At 37.2% G+C, this 22,586-nt stretch overlaps 1 pseudogene; it reads right to left on the minus strand.

Annotated features, from left to right (window-relative positions):
• Nucleotides 1–9,458, minus strand: part of LOC118009657 — a 28,948-nt pseudogene extending 19,490 nt beyond the window's left edge.
• Between the last annotated feature and the right edge of the window lie 13,128 nt (nucleotides 9,459–22,586).

Genomic DNA, 22,586 nt, shown 5'->3' on the forward strand with positions numbered 1-22,586 from the left:
ATGACACGACCATATAATTTAATTAGCACTTTTTTTTTTTTTTTGTCTTAAGAAGCAAAGGAAAAGAAACAGACTCTGCACTAGGTTCTGGGCTTTTCAGCTGACAATAGTAGTGGTTTATTACAGTTTTTGAACACATTAGGAAGTAAATCTCTATTGTAGATAGCCCTGTAAATCCAAAGCTATAGGAGGTTTAGAAAAATACAGGTTTTAGCAGCAGCTGTAAAATGATGATAGCACTAAAAGTCTAATGTTGGATTTTTCTAAGTCCTTAAACATAACATTGGGCATGAGTCAGTCATACGTTTCAGTCTTCAAAGACATAGAGAAGATATTTTGTCCCTAAATTCTTTCCTATTACTTTGTTTGTACTATGGAATCACGTAGTTGGTAGACTGAGTAAAAAGTAGCATAGACTTTCGTTGCCATCAACTGCTTATAATTCCAATTCACATTCTTAGAAAGATAAGATGCAAAGCAAACTGTTAGCAAAAATCCTCTCAAGTTTGACATGAAATGGGCTGTCCTGTTGGAATTAGACAATGCATGCCAAAGCATTGTCTTCCAGATCAACTTCAAGCCATGAAAGAGCTGCACACAAAGGTCTTCATTTACATTTTCTCTGTGTTATTCATCCCTCTTGTGGACAGGGCTAGGGCTGAGAAGTAGAGAGGATGCAAAGGGAAATGGGTAACGGACCTTGGTACTAAGGAGAAAGACAGACTCATAAACAATTCTGAGGTTATTACGTAAGTATAGCTAAGATATGGATGAAAAGTGACAAAGAAAAGCATCCAAATGCTTCATTTATGTGACAACATAAGCCCATATGTTTGAAATAATTGGTGTGACAATCAGAACCTTTCAGTTTCCATCTGGATATATGTTATATTGTCAACACTGCCCAATTTTGAAGCTAAAGCCTTCATTTGGTTTTGTAGCATGATAGGTTCTTTTTAGCTCATTTGTTTCCTTTCTTATAAAATGTGTTGTTGCAGCTTCAATAATACACTTTTTTTTTTTAATTTTTTTTTTAAAGATTTTATTTATTTATTTGACAGAGAGAGAGACACAGCGAGAGAGGGAACACAAGCAGGGGGAGTGGGAGAGGGAGAAGCAGGCTTCCCGCGGAGCAGGGAGCCCGATGCGGGGCTCGATCCCAGGACCTGGAATCATGACCTGAGCTGAAGGCAGACGCTCAACGACTGAGCCACCCAGGCGCCCCTCAATAATACACTTTTGATGACATCACAGATGATTCATCTGTTAGTCTCATCACTCAACACACTAGGCTACACTGGCAGAAATCCTTCTTGCATTTATGCTACCTAAATTGAAAACTACTGTCAAATACTTCAAGAAAGAGAAAGAAACCCCAAGAGAAATAGGTGATAATATTATTCAGTGATATCTATTGAGAGCATTTACTTAATCAAAATAAAAGATGTGACACCTGCTATAAATCTATCACTCTCCCCAGCTGGTGCAGAGGGAGGCAGACGGCTGGGGCTATGAAATACCTTCCATTGGGTACCTGGTGGCCCAGATGGTTAAGCATCTGCCTTCGGCTCAGGTCATGATCCCAGGGTCCTGGGATCGAGTCCCGCATCGGGCTCCCTGCTCCTTGGGAGCCTGCTTCTCCCTCTGCCTCTCTCTCTCTCTCTCTCTGTCTCTCATGAATAAATAAATAAAATCTTAAAAAAAAAAAAAAAAAAGAAATACCTTCCATTGTGGAGTCTTCCCCTGAGTGGTGGTTTGAGCAAGGAGGTGAGAGGAGAAGGAAGCTGCCCCAGCTTAGTTCAGCAACATCTCCTGACTTCCTGGCAAGTCACTTTGATGTGCTATGCCTTTGAAGTTAAGTCCTTTCATATATTGTACCCCTCTTCCCAATCTCTTTATTAGCCCCTGCAGTTTATCAGAGGGAGAAAAGTCCTCTGATAATTACTTCTTTTAGGGAGTCTGAGAGAAGCAAGGCATAGAAGAAAACAAAGACAGGAAGAGAGAGAGAGAGGGAGCACGAATGCTAGAAGGGGAAATGGGTAGTGAGTGTAAAGCTATTTGTCATTTGAATCTACCTTACCAAATTTTAGTTGAAAAGTATGCCATTAAAATAACCAGGACTTGGGGGCACCTGGGTGGCTCAGTTGGTTAAGCAACTGCCTTCGGCTCAGGCCATGATCCTGGAGTCCCGGGATCGAGTCCCACATCGGGCTCCCTGCTCAGCTGGGGGTCTGCTTCTCCCTCTGACCCTCTTCCCTTTCATGCTCTCTCTCATTCTCTCTCTCTCAAATAAATAAATAAAATCTTTAAAAAAAAAAAAAAACCAGGACTTGGCATTATAACAGCTTTTCTGGGGTATTTTATACTCTGGGCTTCAGATTCTTGGGCCTGTTTTATGCTGATAAGAATGCTGTTTTCCTTTTTGCATTTTAGAATGTTAATTTTTAGAGAAATCAAGAGTCTTCTTGAGTATTTTTATTTCACTGATTTTAGAAACTCTTTTAGAAACTCAAACCACACCACTGCCAATACCCTCATATGTAAAATGAAGTTAATAAGGGTATCTATTTCTTAAAGTTATTAAAGGAGGAAATGAGCTAATATTTGTAAAGGGCTTAGAAATACCTGGCAAAGTAAATGCTATGTAAATGTTTATTAAATAGAACAATAAAAATAGTTTAAAAATAAAATCTATAAAAGGGAATAATGAAATATTGAATAAAATACACTTTTGTAAGTGAGATTGTCAGTCATCATTGTACTTAATCTATGTTAAATTATTTCCAAAATTAGACTGGTAACTCCAGAGAAGTTAATGTTTCTGCCCCCTCTTGCTATATTGGATGATGCTGAAGTTCCATATTGGTGTTACCTTTTATAGGTGACACAGAAAACACTAGTTTTAATTATTTCTAAACTCTTCTGTGATGCTAAGGAGGACACTTGTTCTTAGTTTACTTAGGTTTTGGCAAGATTATTGCACCATTTGGTGGTCTGACTGAGATGTGGCCCAGGGTAGCCAGATGGTAACTGCCTTTATCCAGTAAAAACTTTCTCTGGCTTGAGATGTGATGAGCAACATCATTTGGCCCCTCTTTCAGGAAGAAATTCAAAGTTGTTTCTGCTTCCATGTTTTCCTTCCATGTTTCTGTTGAATCTCTTACCATGTATTTCAGAAGAATTGCCAGAATAAAGCACTTACTTCCTTGACTGATATATTTACATTAATCATCAGCCTTTCAGCAGATGAACCTGACCTAGCATGTCCCAATGACAGATTTCTTGCTGCTGTTTTTGCAACAGGCTCAGAATATTAAGGCTGGAAATCTACCAGGACTGGGGCTATTGATCACACAGTGCTAGTCCCTGGCTATTGCCTGGCATTTTAGTTTATGGCTTGTATTCAGGCTTTAAGGATTGGTGCACTAACCATTCACTATTGTAGATGGGCATTGGCCGAAAGCCTGACTTAAGGTTTGCAAAATAATCACCGTTTCCTGGTTACCAAGCCAACCAGTTTTTAAAGTTTCCAGACAAGATATCTACAGACTCAATTAGGGCCTCAGTGCTGAAGAAACTGTACCAGCTCTGTGCATTCAAAATACCAAGAGTCTGTCCACCTAAAAAATACCTGTGGCCATTTACATTCTTTAGACTCTTATCTTAGGAGCAGAGACAACAGTTGCTTTTTATTTGTAATAGTGAATGGTTAGAGCACCAGTTAAGAGTACCTAGGGACTTAGATTCTCTCCTCTATTCCATGGATGTGTTAACTAAATTGTATTATACCTTTACGGTCTACCTGCTATTTCAAGAACTTGTGGTTGAGAATTACCATAAAATGGGTTTCTGGATTTCAAACCTGGCTAGATGACTGATTCCCCACTTATCCCATTATCTTCTATGAACAATTAAAAGAACAGCTGGAACTACTGCAATGTGTTGAGCGATGGCCATGTGCCTAATAGTGTGCTAAGTATAATCAGTAAGTGTGAAATGAGAGAACACTTACCCCCATGAGCTTGCTATCATTATGTCCATTTTATTGCTGAAGAAATCAGTACTCAGTTGACTTACTTAATCATATAGATAGTAAAGAGATAGAGATGAGATTTGAATCTAGGGTAATCTGAAGACAAAGCCCATACTTTTAGTCATTATGCAAAATTTGCTTCCTCAATGGCAAGATTGCTCATTCTCTTTATTGAAGAGTTAACCAAATCTGTTGGGACATATGACAAGATTAGTGCATCAGTATGTCTGCCGTGACAAGGAATACTGGCCAAGAAGTTAAAAGGAACCTAAATTCCATCTGTCTAGAACTCTTTTAAAATATCCACATCAACATATCAACATTTGCACCTCTGCTTTCTCAAGAACTTGTTAAAACCATTGATTTTCTATGTATATGAATATGTCCATTAATGAAAAGAATCTATTCCAATGACATAACATACACGCAGCATTAATTTTTAACAGACGTGAGAGCAAATAGTCCACACATCAGAAACTTGGCATCATCTTTCAGAAACCAAAGCTTGGCCATGCCTTTCTCCCAACTGTCCTCAGGAAAGCCCCTCATTTTCCCCATCTTATCTTCTCTAGGAGACCATGTGTCATAAATATGTCATTATAATGAGCAATATTAGGGGCACAAAGAATTAAAGACAGTTGAAAAAGAAGTTTTTCCATTAATCTACTATTCATGAATATGTAGCTGGAAAGAGTTAAAAATTATTCAGAACAGGCAGGTATATTAGAAAAAGATGGGGAGAATATAGTAATAGTAATGCAACTATTTAAATGAGAATCTTCTATGTACCTGGGAGAGAATAAAAATGGTAGTAGCAACTATTTAAAGAGAACTTTTATGCACCTTTCTTTTTTTATAGGCACATTATTTCTTTAAATTCTTATCACAACCTTTTGAGCTGGATCTCATTTTGGTAATTTTTTCAAATGGAGGAAATGGAAGTTAAGGGGTTTTTTTTGTATTTTGCCCAATGATAACAAAGCCAGAATTCAATTCTAGGTGTGTCTAACTCAGAAGTTCGGGTTCTTTCAACTAAAGCCTCCATAGTCACATTTAGCTGAACATATAGCACAGTGGTACAGTGATGGTGTTGGGGAGCTCTTGGCTTGATTCAACTGTTCTGTGTGGTCAGTTTGAAAATAATTTTGTTTTATTAATTTTTTTTTAATTTATGAAATTTTTTTTTTTTTTTACCTTTTTTAAGTTTTTATTTTCATTCCAGTTAGTTAACACATAGTGTTATATTAGTTTCCGGTGTACAATATAGAGATTCAACAATTCTATACATCACCTGCTGCTCATCACAAGTGTGCTTCTTAATCCCTGTCACTTGTTTAACTCAAACCATAGGCATAGGAGACAAGCCAAAAGAGTACTGTTGTCCACATTTTAAAAAAAAGATTAACGTATATTTTATATTATTTTAATTTTTCTCCACAATCCCTTTCTCCTTAATCTCTTTCCTTAAGAAAGAGACCATGAAGGAAGACTACTATTAACCTGATGAGAAATGAAGGCTGAAAATTATTTTGTCTAGATGTGAATTTTTCCATAATGAATCTGTAATAGGACTTCCCTGGACATAAAGAAAATTCAATATACAGGAGGAATGTAGTGGAAAGTGGAATTTAAGATTTAATAATGAGGGGAATTAAATTATATTCTCTTCATTCCTAGCATAGAGCATTACAGCCTCAAATACTTAATATGCATTTTCTATTAACAAGAACATTATTCAACATAATATAATAATATAAATATAAATTTATATTCATATATAATATAATATAAATATCAAAATTGAGAAATTAAGATTGGTATTACTATCTAATGCTCAGATCTCATTCAAATTTTGCCAGAATTGCTAATTATAGCCTTTTTAGAAAAGGGATCCAGTTAAGAATCACAGATTACATTTGCTTGTTATGTCCCTTTAGTCTCCTTTAATCTGGAATAGTTTCTCCTCCCTTTTTTAAATTAAATTTTATTTATTTTTTTCTTTTGTGACCCTGACACTTTTGAAGATTACAGAATACCACTCTTTTGAAGAATGCCACTCACTGCAGGATTCTCAGATGTTTCATTATAATCAGATTTGGTGATACAGGTGGTACACAATTTTGCTCACTTTCATCATTTGACTAAAGGTATTATCTGTTAAACTTCTCCATTCTGAAGGTACTTTCTGCACACCTTTGTAATTAATAAGTATTTTGTGGAGAAGTATGTTGAAACTATGCAAATATCCCATTTGTTGTTAAATTTCAAAAAAATTTTTATTTATCTATTTATATCTATATGGACTCATGGTTTCCTATTTAATAAGTTATATTCAATTATTATTATTTTTTTATTTTTATGCTAAGATATTCCTAGATTTTCCAAGGGGGCTTCTGTGTCATTTTGACATGTCCCTATCATTCTATAAGCATATCTTTGCTTTCTGGACAAAATGTTACACATTCATCTTCACTTTCCCTACCTCAGCCTTGTTATCAACTATTTTTCCAAGGATCCCTGGTTCCTTTATTGAGGAATAGTATTTAGAAAGCAAGATCTCGCACTAGGTGTGCTCATTGCTATTGGGATATCACTGTTCTCAGGCCCTCTCAGTGGACATACACACACACAGACACATACATACACACACACATGCATGTATGTTTCTTACTATGTCTCTATCTAGTTAGCCAGCTGTTGAAAACCTGGCCCGATTCTACCTATTTTGATTCAACCCTGTAGATTATATTCTAGTTTTCTCACATTCTGTATTTATAACTCTCTTTTCTTATACTGAAGAAGTTGGCTCCCATTATCTTTGATGTGTTTGTTTGATCACTTCCCCCATATGTAATAAATTTCCAATGGCTCTGTAGCCCCCTTCCCCCCACCCACATGTCCTTCTCACTCTACCCAGGCTCCAACTCCTTGTGCCAGGCTGTTCTCCAATGTGCGTGACCTCCCCCACCCTTCTTGGGTTCTGGTGCCCCATTCCTGGCCAGCTCCTACCCCTCATGGCTGTCTTCCTCAAATTGCCTAGTTCTGTCACACTGTGCTAGGCAGCCTCCCTGGCAGATGTCCTCCTCACCCTGCTTGGTGTTTAATTCACCACACTGGACTTCCTTTCTTTCTGCTTTGCCTCACCTCATCTTGTTTGAACTATGACATCCTATACCAGGTCACCTTCCAGCATGGATGCCCTTCTCACCCTGTTTGTTTCTGAAACTCTAATCTTATCCCTCATCACCCTCCTTAGGCCTTGTCACTCCATGCATTCTACCCCTTTTCCCCAAGTGGATGTTCATCTTGCCTGCCCCATCTAATGTCTTTATGGTTGAATTACTCAGGATGGCAAAGGAAGGAAATGGAGGGAAAAGGAAGGAGAAGAGGAAGTCAAGGAGAAGAATAATGAATACTTTTGAAAGAATATTATTGTCTTAGTCAGTTTGGGCTACTATAACAAATCTCCATAGACTGGGTGACTTAGACAACAAACACATATTTCTCACATTTCTGGAGGCTGAGAAGTCCAAGATCAAGACTCCTGTGGATCTAGTGTTTGGTGAGATACTGCTTGCTGGTTTGCAGATGGCCATCTTCTTGTTATATTCTCACATAGTGGAGAGCAGAGAGCTCTGGTCTCTGAATATCCTTGTAGGGTCACTAATAGTATTCCTGAAGGCTCCACCCTCATGATCACCTCCTGAAGGCCCCACCTCCAAATGCCATGATATAGGGGATTTAAGCTTAAACATATGAATTTTGAAGAAATACAGACATTCAGTCCATAGAAATCATTAAGATTATGCCCTATTTTCTAGTTAAATTTTTCCTTTCTGAAGTGTTTTACTAGAATAGAGTAGCAGGGGCATTTTTTACTCAATTGTCTTTACTAATTAAAATTCCAAAAGATCACAAATAAATGACTGTTATAATACTTTTTAATAATACTTATATAATAATAATTACAAACACATGGGTGGTCTATACAAATGTTAAATATCTGTTAAAAGCCTCAGATTATAATCAAACAGTAATATATGGCTCTGTTTTCTTGTATTTATGTATGTATAAAATGGTGTCGTTAAAATATTTAAAAGTAAGACATCTTGTAATGGGTATCATATCTCTAAGCTGATTGGAGTTTTAATTGGAATCCAGTTAAATTCAAGGCAAAACTTATAGTGCCAACTAAATGAGTTCTTAATTTTTCATTGCCTTTATTTGAAAGGAGACTTCAGAGTCTTGCAAAATTTATCTACAAATGAATGAATGTATTAATTTAAACAAAATAAACACAAGGTTCTACTCCATGCCCATTATGGGTGGTGATATCATCATTGTTTGAAGAGACACTTGTAAGGATGACAAAAGTTGTCTAGGTTTATAACCAGCCTTGAAATTTTACTGCTTTGTACTCAGATAAGTATCTCCTTGGCCTTTAATTTATATATTTTCTTTTCCATATTTTATGATAACTGGGAAACTAAACATAGAAAACTTATTTAATTTTCTCTAGGAAAAAAAATATAAAAATATATTCCTAGATATAGAACAGATGCACAGGACATGCATTGAAAATAGTATGAAAACTGTCATGTCAGCCCTCACCAGCACATTTTTTCACCTGCTTGGGGAATTGTACATCTCTGGCTTGTTGAACACATTCTTGACTGTAAAATTGAAGACTGCCAGATCAAAAATGCTGCCTTAAGCATGTTATTTCTTAGCTTATATTTTATACTGGGAAGGAAAAACCATTAAACTACATACTAAAGCATAATGGAATGGTGTTAAAGAATGGAACTGATTTTAAGGAGACATAAGTTGCAGAGATACCTTTGTAGATCAATCAAGATTAATTTATATAGCACTCTTTAATGTCTAGATTTACTGAACTTGGGCAATCTAAGCCAAACTGCAATACTTAGTCACTTAGACCACAGGCCCCTATAATCCTAAGAATATTTCTAAATTTGAGAAAATACCCACATTAAAATGGTGCAATTTATACTTTAATCCTCAGCCCCTTGAAAAAAAATTTTTGCTAAAAGATGTAATTACCCTTTGTCTCTAAAATTCTGCTTTATTATTACATTAAATGATCAGTAAAATATTTTATAAAATAAAAATAAATATGTTCTATATTCATATATGAAGATAAGCAACCTAAGTTTTTAGATTCTAAAAATGGTTTTTTAGTAAAGCAATCTATAGCTGGCTTTTATTAAGTGCTCATTCTAAGCCAGATATGCTTTATATACATTATCTCATTGAACGATCACCTCCATCCTATGAGGTCGACATTTTTATCATCCCCATTTTTCAGATGAGGAAACTAAGACCTAGAGAGCTTACCTAAAGTCACACAGGTGGCAAATGATGCAGTAGGGATTTGAATTCGGTAGTCTGATGCTATGGTCATGCTTTTAACCTTCATGCAGTAATATATGAGTGAGGGACCAAAAGAAAATGGAATCCATATTTTCAAAATTTTGTTACTTTGTTTATGCTACACTGATTATTCTCTATCAGAGTATGATAAAAAAAAAGTGGCATTTTCCCAAGTTCACTCTTCTATGGAATTCTAGAAGGCAATTAAAGAGACTATAGATGAGATTAGGCTTGAGCAATTCAGAAAAGGGGAGAATGCAAGGGAGAACCCAGTGTTGGTGGCCCCTGCTTCTACCCTGGCTCCAGAGCTGTGCCTGCCCCTCCCACTGACCAGTTCCAGGAAATGCTCACTATAGTTAAGGGTACAGAGTCTGGAGCAGACACAGCTGAATCCTATTCCACCCGCACCATTTATTACCAAGACATTTTGGAAAAATGACAACCTCTCTGAGCTCCACTTTTTCATTTGTGAAAAAAAGGAACAGGATACAATAACACCTTGTAGTCTTGTTTGGGGATTAAAATGAGCTAAAAGTGGCCCAAAAAGTGGCCCATAATATGGTCAGTCTTTCTCGTCCTGCCTCAAATTCCTATTTACATTGCCCTGTTGCTGACCACTGGCTGTCTGAAGACCTTATTTTCTTAGTATTCTACAATGAGGTCTTGCTTGCTGCAAAATCCATTCTCTTCTTCCCATATTCATAGTCATATTTTGTGTGTGAAGGTTGATCTCAGTTTGACTTTGGAAACAAAGCAATTGAATGAGCCTACTGGGCATATTGGCATCTTAAAAGCAAATGTGTTAACTCAGATGGATCTAGCTTGTAGACTGTCGAGCTATGTGACAATATGAAAGTGATTTCAGGCAAGGTAGGAGAGACATTTTTGGTAAGCCTTCTCAAACCAAAACATATTAACCATGATCTATTCTTTCAGAGAAAAGGCTGGCCTCCTCCATATCTGTCCCCCACCTCACCTATGGGTCCTCTTAAAAGCCTGCATATTTTCTTCTCCAGTGCTGGAAAAAGGGGGGTCTGAAGATTAACTGACCTGGTTGTTTTGAAAGGTTCCTGACCTCACTTTAGAGGCACACATGGGGGAATTTTATAGTTTGTTAGTATGCACAGGTGACTCAATAATTATAATAAAATGCTCTTCTGGTTGAGGTGTATAGATGTAATGAAAAATAAAGCAGCAAATCGCTAATGAGTAAAAAAATAATTTCAAAGAAAGGCAGGGCATGGATGGCTTTCTGAAGATGAGAGGCTAAAGGTAGGAGTCCTAAGAATAGGATTCATTTAGCTCAGGTCATGGGATTTATACATGACAGAGTAGTTTATAGTAGCATGAGTGTTGTTACTAGAATCTCAGTGTTAGTCATAATATGAAATATATGATATTATCCCTTCTTGAAGACTCAGCTCTGAAGTACCACTCACAGATACCCATATTTCCAGTGGCATGCATATTGACCATTGACAGCTAACACGGGAGGCTAGGGGAAAAGAGAATCCATCAGCTTCTTCCCACGTATCATTCTTCAGAAAGAAGAATTAGCAGAGCTGAAGCAGAAACCCTCCCTTTTTTTTTCTGGCTAGGACTTATTTCTTTATATTGTTCTCTTTGGTTTTACAAAAAATAACTTAAAGGATAGTTGTCTTAGTTGCCAGACCAGACAGAACTATAACTTCTGAAAATGCAGTGATCATTAGCACATATTGGCCTTTCTCGTAAATTCATCAAAAGCCCCTTCACAATGTAGATTTCCTTGAAGTTTCAGAATTGACTGGGAAGGACCAGCTCCTCCCTGGCCAAGGCTGACAAGGCTGTGACTTGAACCACCAGGTGACGCACCTGATTAGGTCCCTGAAAGAGCAGAGGATAAAGAGATTTTGAAAACCTAAACCCATTGTGGAGAAAGAAGTGCCCCTTTGAGCATGACTGTAGTAAAATAGGGAATAAAGGAATACAAATACTTCAAAAAGTAGTATGAGATCATGCCCTTTTATTTATTTTATTTTTTTAAAGATTTTATTTATTTATTTGACAGAGAGAGGGAGAGAGCACAAGCAGGGGGAGCGGCAAGCAGAGGGAGAGGGAGAAACAAGCTTCTCCCCGAGCGGGGAGCCTGATGTGGGCCTCAATCCCAGGACCCTGGGATCATGACCTGAGCCCAAGGCAGACACTTAACAACTGAGCGCCCCCCACCCCCCGCCCCAGGTGCCCCGAGATCATGCCCTTTTAAAAAACATTTTAAACCTGAAACTTTGTTAATGGACTGTGAGATCAACTACCAGGCCATAACTTCAGTAGGAATAATAAGCATTCAGAAGCAAAAATGAGGAAGAGTCTAGGTACTAGATAGTCTAGGTACTAGATAGTAGTTAAATGAACTACTTTAAACTTATATGAGCATTGTCTTTTTGGAAAGGCTCTGTTGGGGGCATGATCTTTGGCTTTTCTCTATAAGATTTTTTTCTTATTAAAACCTTAGTGAGGGGACAGTTATTTCACATGTGGTTTCAGATTTTGCTTCTCTTATTCCTGATTTGGTCTCTGCTTTGTATGGTCAAGGATTTTATTGTTTAGGATGAGGCATGTTAGTTTGTAGAATTATCTGTCTAATATCCCCATCATTATTCCCTCCTTAGTATTCCTGGCCTTCCTCCCTGTGTTCTGTGAATCATTATCTGATTCTGTTTATGTCACTATCATCTGCACCTCATAATTGTATTTTTGACCTTGGTCATATCACTCATTCTTTCTGTCTCAGTACCCTCCTTTGATAAAGAAGAATGACAGTTACTTTTAAGCTCTTTAGAGAAAGATGTATATCCTTAGTTATTTGTAAAACATTAGAGTCCTAGGAAATGTAAAACTGAGAAGGTACTTAAACAAAAAAATATGGATTTTGGAAAATCTGTTTTTTTGTTATTGTTTCCTTTTCAAAAACTAGGCAGTTAACCCAAGTGTAACACCATTGTAAACAGTCGCTGTATATTTGAACATGTTACTGTGCTAGATCCTACACACTGTAAATAAATCATGGTTCCCTTCCACTTGGATAGTGAGCATGATTTGCTCAGAATATTGATGACATATAAACAAATAAGCTAGATAAAATGCAAGTATTGTCCTAATCACTCCAAATCCAGGGAAGTTAACATATCTTTGAATAAAACATATAGTCAAATCCCAAGATCCATTCAGTAATTTCAACCAATATTTAAGCAAATCCAACCAATATAAATGGGGATCAAATATTTGGGTGCTAGACTCTTTGCTGACCACTAGGATTATAAGAAGATTAAGCTCTCTCTCTTTTTTTTAAAGATTTAATTTATTTATTTGAGAGAGAGAGTGCGAGAGCACATGAGTCAGAGGAGATGGGTAAAGGGAGAGGGGCAGAGGGAGAGGGACAAGCAGACTCCTTGCTGAGCAGGGAGCCCAAGGCGGGGTTCAATCCCAGGACCCCGAGATCATTACCAAGATCATGACCTGAGCTGAAGGCAGATGCTTAACGTACTGAGCCACCCAGGTGCCCCAAGAAGATTAAGCTCTTATTGAGTTTATAGACTAATAGGAGAGATAGATATTGTCCTAAAGGAAAAGAGGAGTCGTTAAACATCTTAAAGCAGTTAATGGTTTATATAGCTTTGTATTTTAGAAATATTACTCTGAGTTTCCTGTGAAGAACAATTGGCGAGTGGGGAATCAAAGCAAAACTGGAAAGAAGACCAATTTGTAGGCCATGGCAATATGAAATGCTGACAACATGCAAGATTCTCTGTTAAGCACTGAAAATTCTAGAATAATATATATGACAGATGGGTTTGCCTCCAAGGTAATTAGAGTATAATTAGAGATATATGGCTTAAAACCAAATGAAAATAAATAATAATACTGGCCTTGTTTTTCTTGGAAGCATGGGGTATTTTTATTTGTCTTTGTATTTCATATCTGAAACAGAGCTCTTGTTCAGTAGATGTTTGAAGGAATGAATGAGTTGAAAGACTATCTAACAAACATATGACATATAATTTTAAAAAGACTGAGAATTTCATATAAGGAAATAATTACTGTGGAGTGTGATGAGTTCAGGTACAGGGACAAACAGCAGAGAAGACAAAGTAATTAACTCCCTTCACATCAGACAGGACATCTGATCTGAAATAGATTTTCAGAGGTAAAATTGTTTTCCAGGAGGGTACAAGGGTGAAGGATAATTTACAGAGAAAAGCACGTGCAAAGGTATGAGAGTTGTGAAAGTATTTGAAATTCTCTGCCATCCTGTGTATTAATCTGTTTGGAGTATAAAGAGGAAGGGATTGAGGCTAAAAAAGAAGAGGAATTAGGTTGACAGAGAACACATCTTAAGAAACTTCAAATATCACACAAAGTAACTAAGATCATACCTTGTAGCCTTTTAAGAAATTTTGAGCCAAGGGCCGAACTGATCCATTGTTTTGCTAGTTTATCCCAGCAGCATTATGGAGGATGCATTGGGGGACCTGGGTCTAAATCAGGAAGGTCAGTTAAATAGTTAGTGGGAAGCTTCCACTGAAGTCAAGTTAAGATAATCGTTTTTTCTTTCTCCTTTCAAAATTCACTTGAAACAACTTAGATTCTACTCTTGACAAAGAAACTAGAAGGTCTGTAACTCTGAGCCACCATGTATGAGGGCAATGAATACTGTTATGGAAGACACCAAGAAAGGATCCCCTTGACTGAATATTTCAGACACCACAGCAGAACACTGCCAAAGAAGTGGAACACTCTGAGAAAATGTTACAGATAGCTCTCAAGAAAAAAAATGTACTCTGGACTCCAGTGGTCATTTCACCTCCTCCAGGGCAGAATGAATAAATGTCCAAGAGAACCTAAGAGTTACGCAAATGGAATTCTCTCCAAAAGCAAAGGAACATGAGTGATGGGTAAAATGGTTCTTCTGACAAATACGGATGAAAAAGGACTTCCACTGTACCACAGAATTGTAAAAATTTATATTGCAAGGAAAAAAAGAATTACTTAAAAATTGATATATAATATAAAATTCACCCTTTTAAAGTGTACAATTCGGGGTTTTAGTATATTCACAGACTTATGCGATAATCACAGTTACCTCATTTTAGAAAATTTTTATCAACTTTCAAATATTTATTTATTTATTTATTTATTTATTTATTTATTTATTTATTTATTTTAGAGAGAGAGAGCAGACAAGCAGGGGGAGGGAAAGGGACAAGGAAACTCTGCACTGAGCACTGAGCCTGACACGGGGCTTGATCTTATGACCCTGAGATGATGACCTGAGCCAAAACCAAGAGTGGATAGATAACCAGCTGAGCCATTCAGGTTCCCCGGTTTTTATCAACTTTAAAAGAAGTGCTGTACACATTAACAGTTACTTTCCATTCTTCTTTCCTCTAACTCCTAGCTACTACTGGTCAACTTTCTATCTCTGTGGATTGTTCATTCTGCGTATTTTATAAAAATTGAATCATACAATAAGTGGCTTATTTTGTCTGGCTTCTTTCACTTAACATATTTTCAAGGTTTATCCATGCATGTATCAGAAATCTACTCCTTTAAGTGGCTGAATATTCTTTTGTATTGGTATACCACATTTTTTGTTTCTTTGTTTAGTCATTCATCAATTGATGGACCTTTGGGTTATTTCCACTTTCTGGCTATTGTGAAACATGCTGCCATGAACATTAATGTACAATCTTATGTGTGAACATATTTGTTTTACTTCTATTCATTATATATTTAATAATAGAAATGCTAGGTTATATGGTAACTCTATGTTTAATTTTTGAGTAACTGCAAACTGCTTTTGAAGTGGCTGCCCTGTTTTACATTCCCACTGGCAAAGTATGATGAGGATTCCAATTTCTCCACCTTTATTTACCCAAAATTTGTTTAAAAATGTTTACAATATATAAAGACTGAGGGAAAATTTGATGGTAAGAAAATTTGAGAGAATAAGGCTTGAGTGCTTTGCAAAGATGCTTCTTTCTCTGAGACTGGAAGGAGGGCTGTAAGGCTGGGAATGCATGTAAATAGATTTCTATGAAGAGAGATGAGAAGCTGAGGATATGGTTTTTCTGGCAAACCTCTAGGCTGTGAATGAACCAGGGTTATCTACCATAAAACAAATTGAGTGATTCTTGAGGAGGGAGGTGAAGATTTGGAATAGCTGCTTGTGGGATTGGAAATTAGACCAACAGATATAAAATTAACAAGTGGTGCTGAAGAGTCAAACAATATTTAAGTCACTATGAATTATGGTTATGCCCACCATCCCTGAAATCACTATCAGGGAATCCTCCTTTCTGAACAGAACAGTAGCACTTAGTGGTCTGGGTGGGAGAGTGGCAAAGAGGGTTATTTATTAGGATCAGGGCTGAGAAGTTTAGAGTTGATTTGGATGAAAGGACACTGTTGAAGGTGTTAGAAAAAGACGAGCCTAAGTGGCTATGATTGGAGAGGGAAGGAAATGAGGTTGGGAAAATAGAGTGTTCAGGACAATAAAATAGTATCCATGAGATTGAAGAAAAGTTTTAGTGAGAAAAAGGGATTTTGAAAATTTATAAACAAAAAATGTTGATATGTAAATTTTTAGTCAAGCAAATATTGCCTTGTCCAGTCCCTCAAGCTTTGTTGTGTCTTTATTTAAATAATTATATCATCTGTAAAGACAAGGTATAAACATATTTAGAATGGGGAATGATGTATTGTAAGTTGAATATGAGGACAAATGGCCTTTCTGTCTTTAAAGGTGAGGGAGAATTTCTTAAGGAAATGTGGTTTTAGGAGATTTTGAAAGATGGCAAAGGAAGAACTTCTGAAAAGGTGAGGTAAAGAGGGCATTACAATTATTGTGCAGGAGGAGCTGACTGAGAGTAGATGAAGAGGATGGTGGGTTTTAATTCTTAACATCCAGGAATGTCTTTCCAAGGAAAATGAGATCCGGATGAGTCTTAACTAGTTATTCAGCATATGCTGAATCTCCCCTTGGGTTAAAGGTCTTCCATGTCACCTCTCCAAGTAAAGTCTGTGAGGTTGTAAGCCCTTGAATGACATATTCATACAGCTAATCAGTTTTATTTCACTCTCTCCTTCCTGCTCAGCTTTCTCAGCCACACCTGCTGCTTTTAGCCACTTCCATTCCCAAAAGGAAGCTGGAGAGTGAGGTGGGGCAGGAAGCAGAGAAAGCATAGCAATGAAAAGGAAAATATAAAGGGATGGAAGATGAACATTTAAAATAAAAAGTGTTCAAGTGGGGATGAGGGATTTGGAAAGAAATGGAGTTTGTGAAAGGAATAAAAATGACATTATAAGAAGAGGAAAAGGTGAGGGCAAACATGAATAGAAAGGATGATAATGCCAGAGAGTTTCTTAATCATTGTGATTGCTTTTTTGCTGGTTTGTTATGAGGAGTAGTAAATATGGAGCCTTTATTAGATCATCAGTTCTTATTATCTTTTTTTTTTTTTCACTGTGAACACACGTGGGAATGGTGGTCACATGCAAGGCACACTCTCATGGATATACCCAGGTTTATTAGCAATTTACAGCATACTAATTTTAATTTCATTCCTTTTTCTTTCAGCTAAGAATGTATATTATAAGCAAATAGGTAAATGTGATCTTGTTACAGAAATAACTAATTTATCCTAAAAATTAAAAACCCTTCAAACATTTTTTTTTTAAGATTTTATTTATTTGACAGAGAGAGACACAGCGAGAGAGGGAACACAAGCAGGGTGAATGGGAGAGGGAGAAGCAGACTCCCCACTGAGCAGGGAGCCCAGTGCGGGGCTCTATCCCAGGACGCTGGGATCATGACCCGAGCCGAAGGCAGACGCTTAACGACTGAGCCACCCAGGCGCCCCCAAAACCCTTCAAACATTTAATTATTATTATACTTTTTAGAATTCTCACAACCAATTAGAGTCCCTAGGTTGAGGACAACTGCAAGTTATTTATGAAGTTTTGTATGCCAGTTTGCTGCAAAATAGAGAATAGTAGCTGGGGTAGTGCAATCAATTCAACATATAAGTTTTGAGTGTCTCTAATGTGCTAGACATATTGATCTTGATCACTTATCATAAGCTCTCCAGGAGCAATATCCTTCTTGATCCTGTTTCTTCTATCCTTCTTCCTCCTCCTCTCCCTTGTACCTCAGTTTCTATTATTTCAGGATGTATACTGCGTGTTCTACAAATAAATGCATGAGTTATGGGTGCTTTGGTGCTTTATAATGAAAATGACATAGAGACTCCCTCTATGTACCATTTTAAACTAAGGGGATGAAAACATGCAATTGAAATTGTGATGTTGTGATTTCTTCATACATGAGCGTTATTAGTTTTTTCCTTGTCCCGTTGCAAAAAATAAAAATCAGACTGGTGAGAAACCAAGTGGCACTTGGAGAAGTAGGAAAACTCGGGTTTATTTTATGCTGGCGGACCTAGACAAGCTTGCAGTCAAAATTCTGGGCCCTGGGTAGCGGGGTTACAGAACTTTTATAGGGTAGTGCGGGGGGAGGTTCCAAGGGCTGTGCTGACTGCTGGTAGGTGGGTTAAAATTGGGGGTGGGGGGAGGTCGATTTAGGTGAGAACAGCAGTTAGGGCAGTGTAGGAAGCTCATGGTGGGAAGCCTGTCTGCAGAAGCAGAAACGGCTTCTTATCTCTTGCTCCTAGCAGGGCTTCTGGTTATCTCTTGCTATTGCTAGTAACTTTCCATCTTCTGGGGCCTGCCAGCCTGGGCCTGCTCTGGGTAATTTTCCTCTTCAGTCCCACGTCTGTATCACTCAACTCCTAGGATGTTTAAGAGTTCTGTCTTTTCCAGGGAAGTTCCAAGTTTTGGGAGACACAGAAATGGGAATATCTGAATACTGATGCAAAAAACAGACAACAGATAAATAAGAGGCTAATTCAATCTAGAAGGTGAAGCAAAAAAAAAAAAAAAAATGCCATGGGTGATGTGTTTTTGAAGTAGTGTTGCTGGGGTCTGGAGCCAAGGGCCAAGAAAGAATTCTCAAGACATCTTTGGTGCAAAAACATGGTTTTATTAAAGCATGGGACAGGACCCATGGGCAGAAAGAGTTGCTGTCCCGGGATTGTGAGGAGCAACTGATGATATACTTTGAGGTTGGAGAAGTAAAGGTAAGGGAAGTTCCAAAAGGATTTTGATATGCTAAAGAAGACCCACAGGATACCAGAGGCCTTGCTATTTGTCAAACCAAGGTTATTTTTAACTCTAGCAAGGCATTAGCATTAAGACAGTTGGGAGCTTCCTGGAGGAACATTATACTCTGCCTGCCTCAAGTATTTGTAAATGGGCTGCAGGTTATAAGGACATTTAATTTTATCTACATTTCCTTCTGCCTTTGTTTCCCACATCATGGGTACTGGGTGAGTGGGAGAGGGTTTAACATGCGAATTATTCTAGAGCAGTTGAAGGTAATGAGAAAGAATTGAGAAATGGCAAAAGAACTTTTTGAGAAGGTTTATTGTGGGTTATAAATTGGATAGCAGATACAAATGGAGAGATGGAATTATATTGTAAATATTTTAATTGTTGGACTGCCTTTTGAATGTACTTCATATAGAGACATGGGATCCCAGCTTTTTGACAGGCTACATTATTATTGAAGACATAAGGCAATTAGTTTTAATGGAGGTAACAATATGATCTGGGGGCCCAGAGCAGAATTCTGATGGGATATTGATATTTAAACAGGTTTTTGAAGGCTATAAGTCCTTAGAGTTGTGTAATGTTTAAACCATGTAAATATCTAAAAGCTTTTTATTTTTCTGTACTTTCTTTTCTTAAAGTAATTTGATTTAAAAAATGCTCTTTACAAACACTTATTGAAAAGGATATATGCACCCCTATGTTTATTGCAGCATTATTTACAGTAGCCAAGATACAGAAGCAATCCAATGTCCATTGATAGATGAATGGATAAAAAAGATATGACACACACACACACATATATATGTAATATATTTTATGCACACACATACAATATTACTCAGCCATAAAAAAAGAATGATATTTTGCCATTCATAATAGTATGAATGGGTCTAGAGGGTATTATACTAAGTTGAAGTAAGTCAGAGGAAGACAAATAACATATGATTTTACTTATACATGAAATCTAAAAAACAAAACACATGAATAAACAAACAAACAAAAAGCAGAAACAGACCCATAAATGCAGAGAACAAACTGATGGTTGACAGAAGGGAGGAGTGGGGGAGAATGGTCAAAATGGGTGGAAGGAAGTGGGAGTACAGGCTTTCAGTTATGGAATGAATAAGTCATGGGAATAAATGGCACAGCATAGGAAATATAGTTAATGGTATTGTAATAGTGATGCATAGTGACAGATGGTAGCTACATTTGTGGTAAGCATACTATAACATATAGACACTGAATCACTCTGTTGTACACCTGAAACTAATGTAACATCACATGTCAACTGCACTTCAATAAAAAAAAGTGTTCTTTACAACAACAACAACAACAACAAGTCCTTAGGGGAAAGGGCAAGACATTCCATGATGAAGATAATGTCTGAAAAAATACCAAGTTGTTTTTTGAAAGTATAAAATCTTATGTGTATTGAAATGTAGATTTTTATAGTAAAATGTGTTAGGAAATGAAGTAAAAAAATTTGTTATAACTACTGTTAATATTGAATGCTTAGTAAACACCAGGTATTGAACAATTATCTTAACCTTTGCAACCAAGTTGTGACTACATTCATCATCATAGTCAAGGTAAATAGTTAGAAGAGGACTGAGAATAGAATCCTAGTGAGTGCTGACACTTAAAGAGAAATATAAGCCTAAAATATGAATGGTTAAGAATAGTAGAGAAAAAAAGAATAGTAGAGACTCAACAGAAATCAGTGTCTCAAATCAGAGGAGAAATGTTCCAAGAAGATGAGTGTGGGCAACAGTGCCGAATTTCAGTAGTATGAGGCCTGAGAGAAAAGAGTAGGAACTAATGTGTAGGCATCACTGTTAACATTTTGGGAGAGCATTTTCAGTAGACTATTGGAAATGGAAATTATATTAGAGGAGGCTTCAATGAATGTATGAGGAAGTAGAAGCAGCAGAGAACCCACTGTTCTTAGGGATTAATGGCCCTCCAATGGTCACAAATGGGAGACTGACGCATGGTATCAACAAGAGCTGAGAATCTTCTATAGATGAAGAAGGAGGAACAACAAAGACAGCAGGCTTGATCTATGGGAGATAAAACATCCCTGATGTGAGCAATAGGAGGGAATGGCTCCAAAGCCAGATGGAAGAGAAGAGTTGTGCTTGGCAGGGAGAGATACCACAGCAAGGCAGAGCTGGATGGAGGGCTTAAATATTGATCTGACTCTACACTGAGTTTTTTTTTTTTTTTTTTTTTACTGTTTTGTACCATATCTCCCTATTTCTATAGGAGCAATTAAGCCAAACCTGATAAGAGGACCACTGTAATAATCACAGTAGCTAGGCACTGTAGGATGCCGAGATTGTTCCCAATGTTTGGTCAGAATCAATGTTTCAGGACTTCTTCATAAAGTAGCTATGGCTTTTCTGAATATAGGAAGTTTTCAAAGCAATGGAGAAGTGGAACCTGTATATCAGGTCAGATTTATTTATATCTAGGTTCAGCATGGACCAGACAGGGCATAGTGTGAAATACAGGCTATGCAGGGACTTAGCTTCCAAACTCTCACCCCCTCTCAGAGAAAACCTTCCTCAGTGGATTCTGTAATTATAATACCAATTACATCCAATGAGATGTTTAGCCATTCAACTATCCCATAATATTTCTGGGGTGTGCAGTTGCTCAGGAGCACAGAATCCTGTCCAAGTACGTTCATGCTGCAGGCAGTGTTAGCTGCACACAATTTATGTTGGACCCGGTTTTGACTTGCTGCCCTTAATATTTTTTTGTTGTTGTTTTTTTAGAGGATAATTTTTTCCTTACTTAATTGACATCTACTCTTTAGGCAAGGTAAAAAGACCCACTAATTTTCAGAACAGATGCTCCGTTAGGTCTGGCTTCATGAATTAGAAACCAAATATAATCACATGGTATGAATCTGAATGCCTTGCTAAGCAGTAGACTGTCTTCTCACACTTACCTGTTGATGTCTAGGGCCTCAAAAATTAGATATTCTAATTTTTTTCTTTGTAGATTTATTTTCTTATTTACCCTATAAGACTGTAAACATTTCTGAGGTGATGGTGACAAAGGAGTCTTAATTATAGTTAACTCTATAGAGGGATTCTTTTACATATGACATTTCTCAAAATATTTCATGTTATGTAATCTGACCTTAAAAAACTCCAAGGAGATAGGAAAGATAACCCCTTCATTTTATAGATGAGGAAACTGAGGTTCAGAGATTAAGTTACAAGCCAATCTTAGGAAGACGTTAAGCTGGAAGGAGAAGGCAGGTCATTGCAGTACTTAGAACCGTCTTATAGAACCCCTTACTTAAGGAAGAAATTAATTGCCTAAGAATCAGGGCATCATGGTCCTAGGAACAAAGACTTTAGCCAGGTTTGAAGCCATGTGCCAAATGTGTCACTGTGTCATATTAAGAATTACCATTTCTCAGGGTGCTTGGGTGGCTCAGTCAGTTAAGCATCCAACTCTTAATTTCAGCTCAGGTCATGATCTCCAGGTCGTGAGATTGAGCCCTGTGTCAGGAGTGTGGAATCTGCTTGAGATTCTCTCTCTCCCTCTCTTTCTGTCCCTCATCCTGCTTACACAGACACACACTCTCTCTCTAAATAAATAAATAAAATCTTTTTAAAAAAGTTACCATTTCTTGAGCACCTACTGTGTGCCAGTCACTTATCAATCATACCCATTACTGCAAGGTTAGTAGTATTATCCACATTTTAATAAATACAAAGCTGTCACTTAAAATGATTAATTGGCTGGTGATGGGCCAGATAATAATATGTGATAGAGTCAGGATTTGAACCCTAGTCTGTCTGGTTTACTCTGTGCTGTCTCATTGGAGTTCACAGCTTATATGCCATGTGACCATTGCAGTTTCAGTTTCCTTATCTTTAAAAATGGATAGACTGTACATACCTTGCAGGGTGTTTTGACAATCACATCA

Source organism: Mirounga leonina, unplaced genomic scaffold (assembly GCF_011800145.1).
Source record: "Mirounga leonina isolate KUSES-001 unplaced genomic scaffold, KU_Mleo_1.0 Mir_127, whole genome shotgun sequence".
NCBI classification, from domain to species: Eukaryota; Metazoa; Chordata; class Mammalia; order Carnivora; family Phocidae; genus Mirounga; species Mirounga leonina.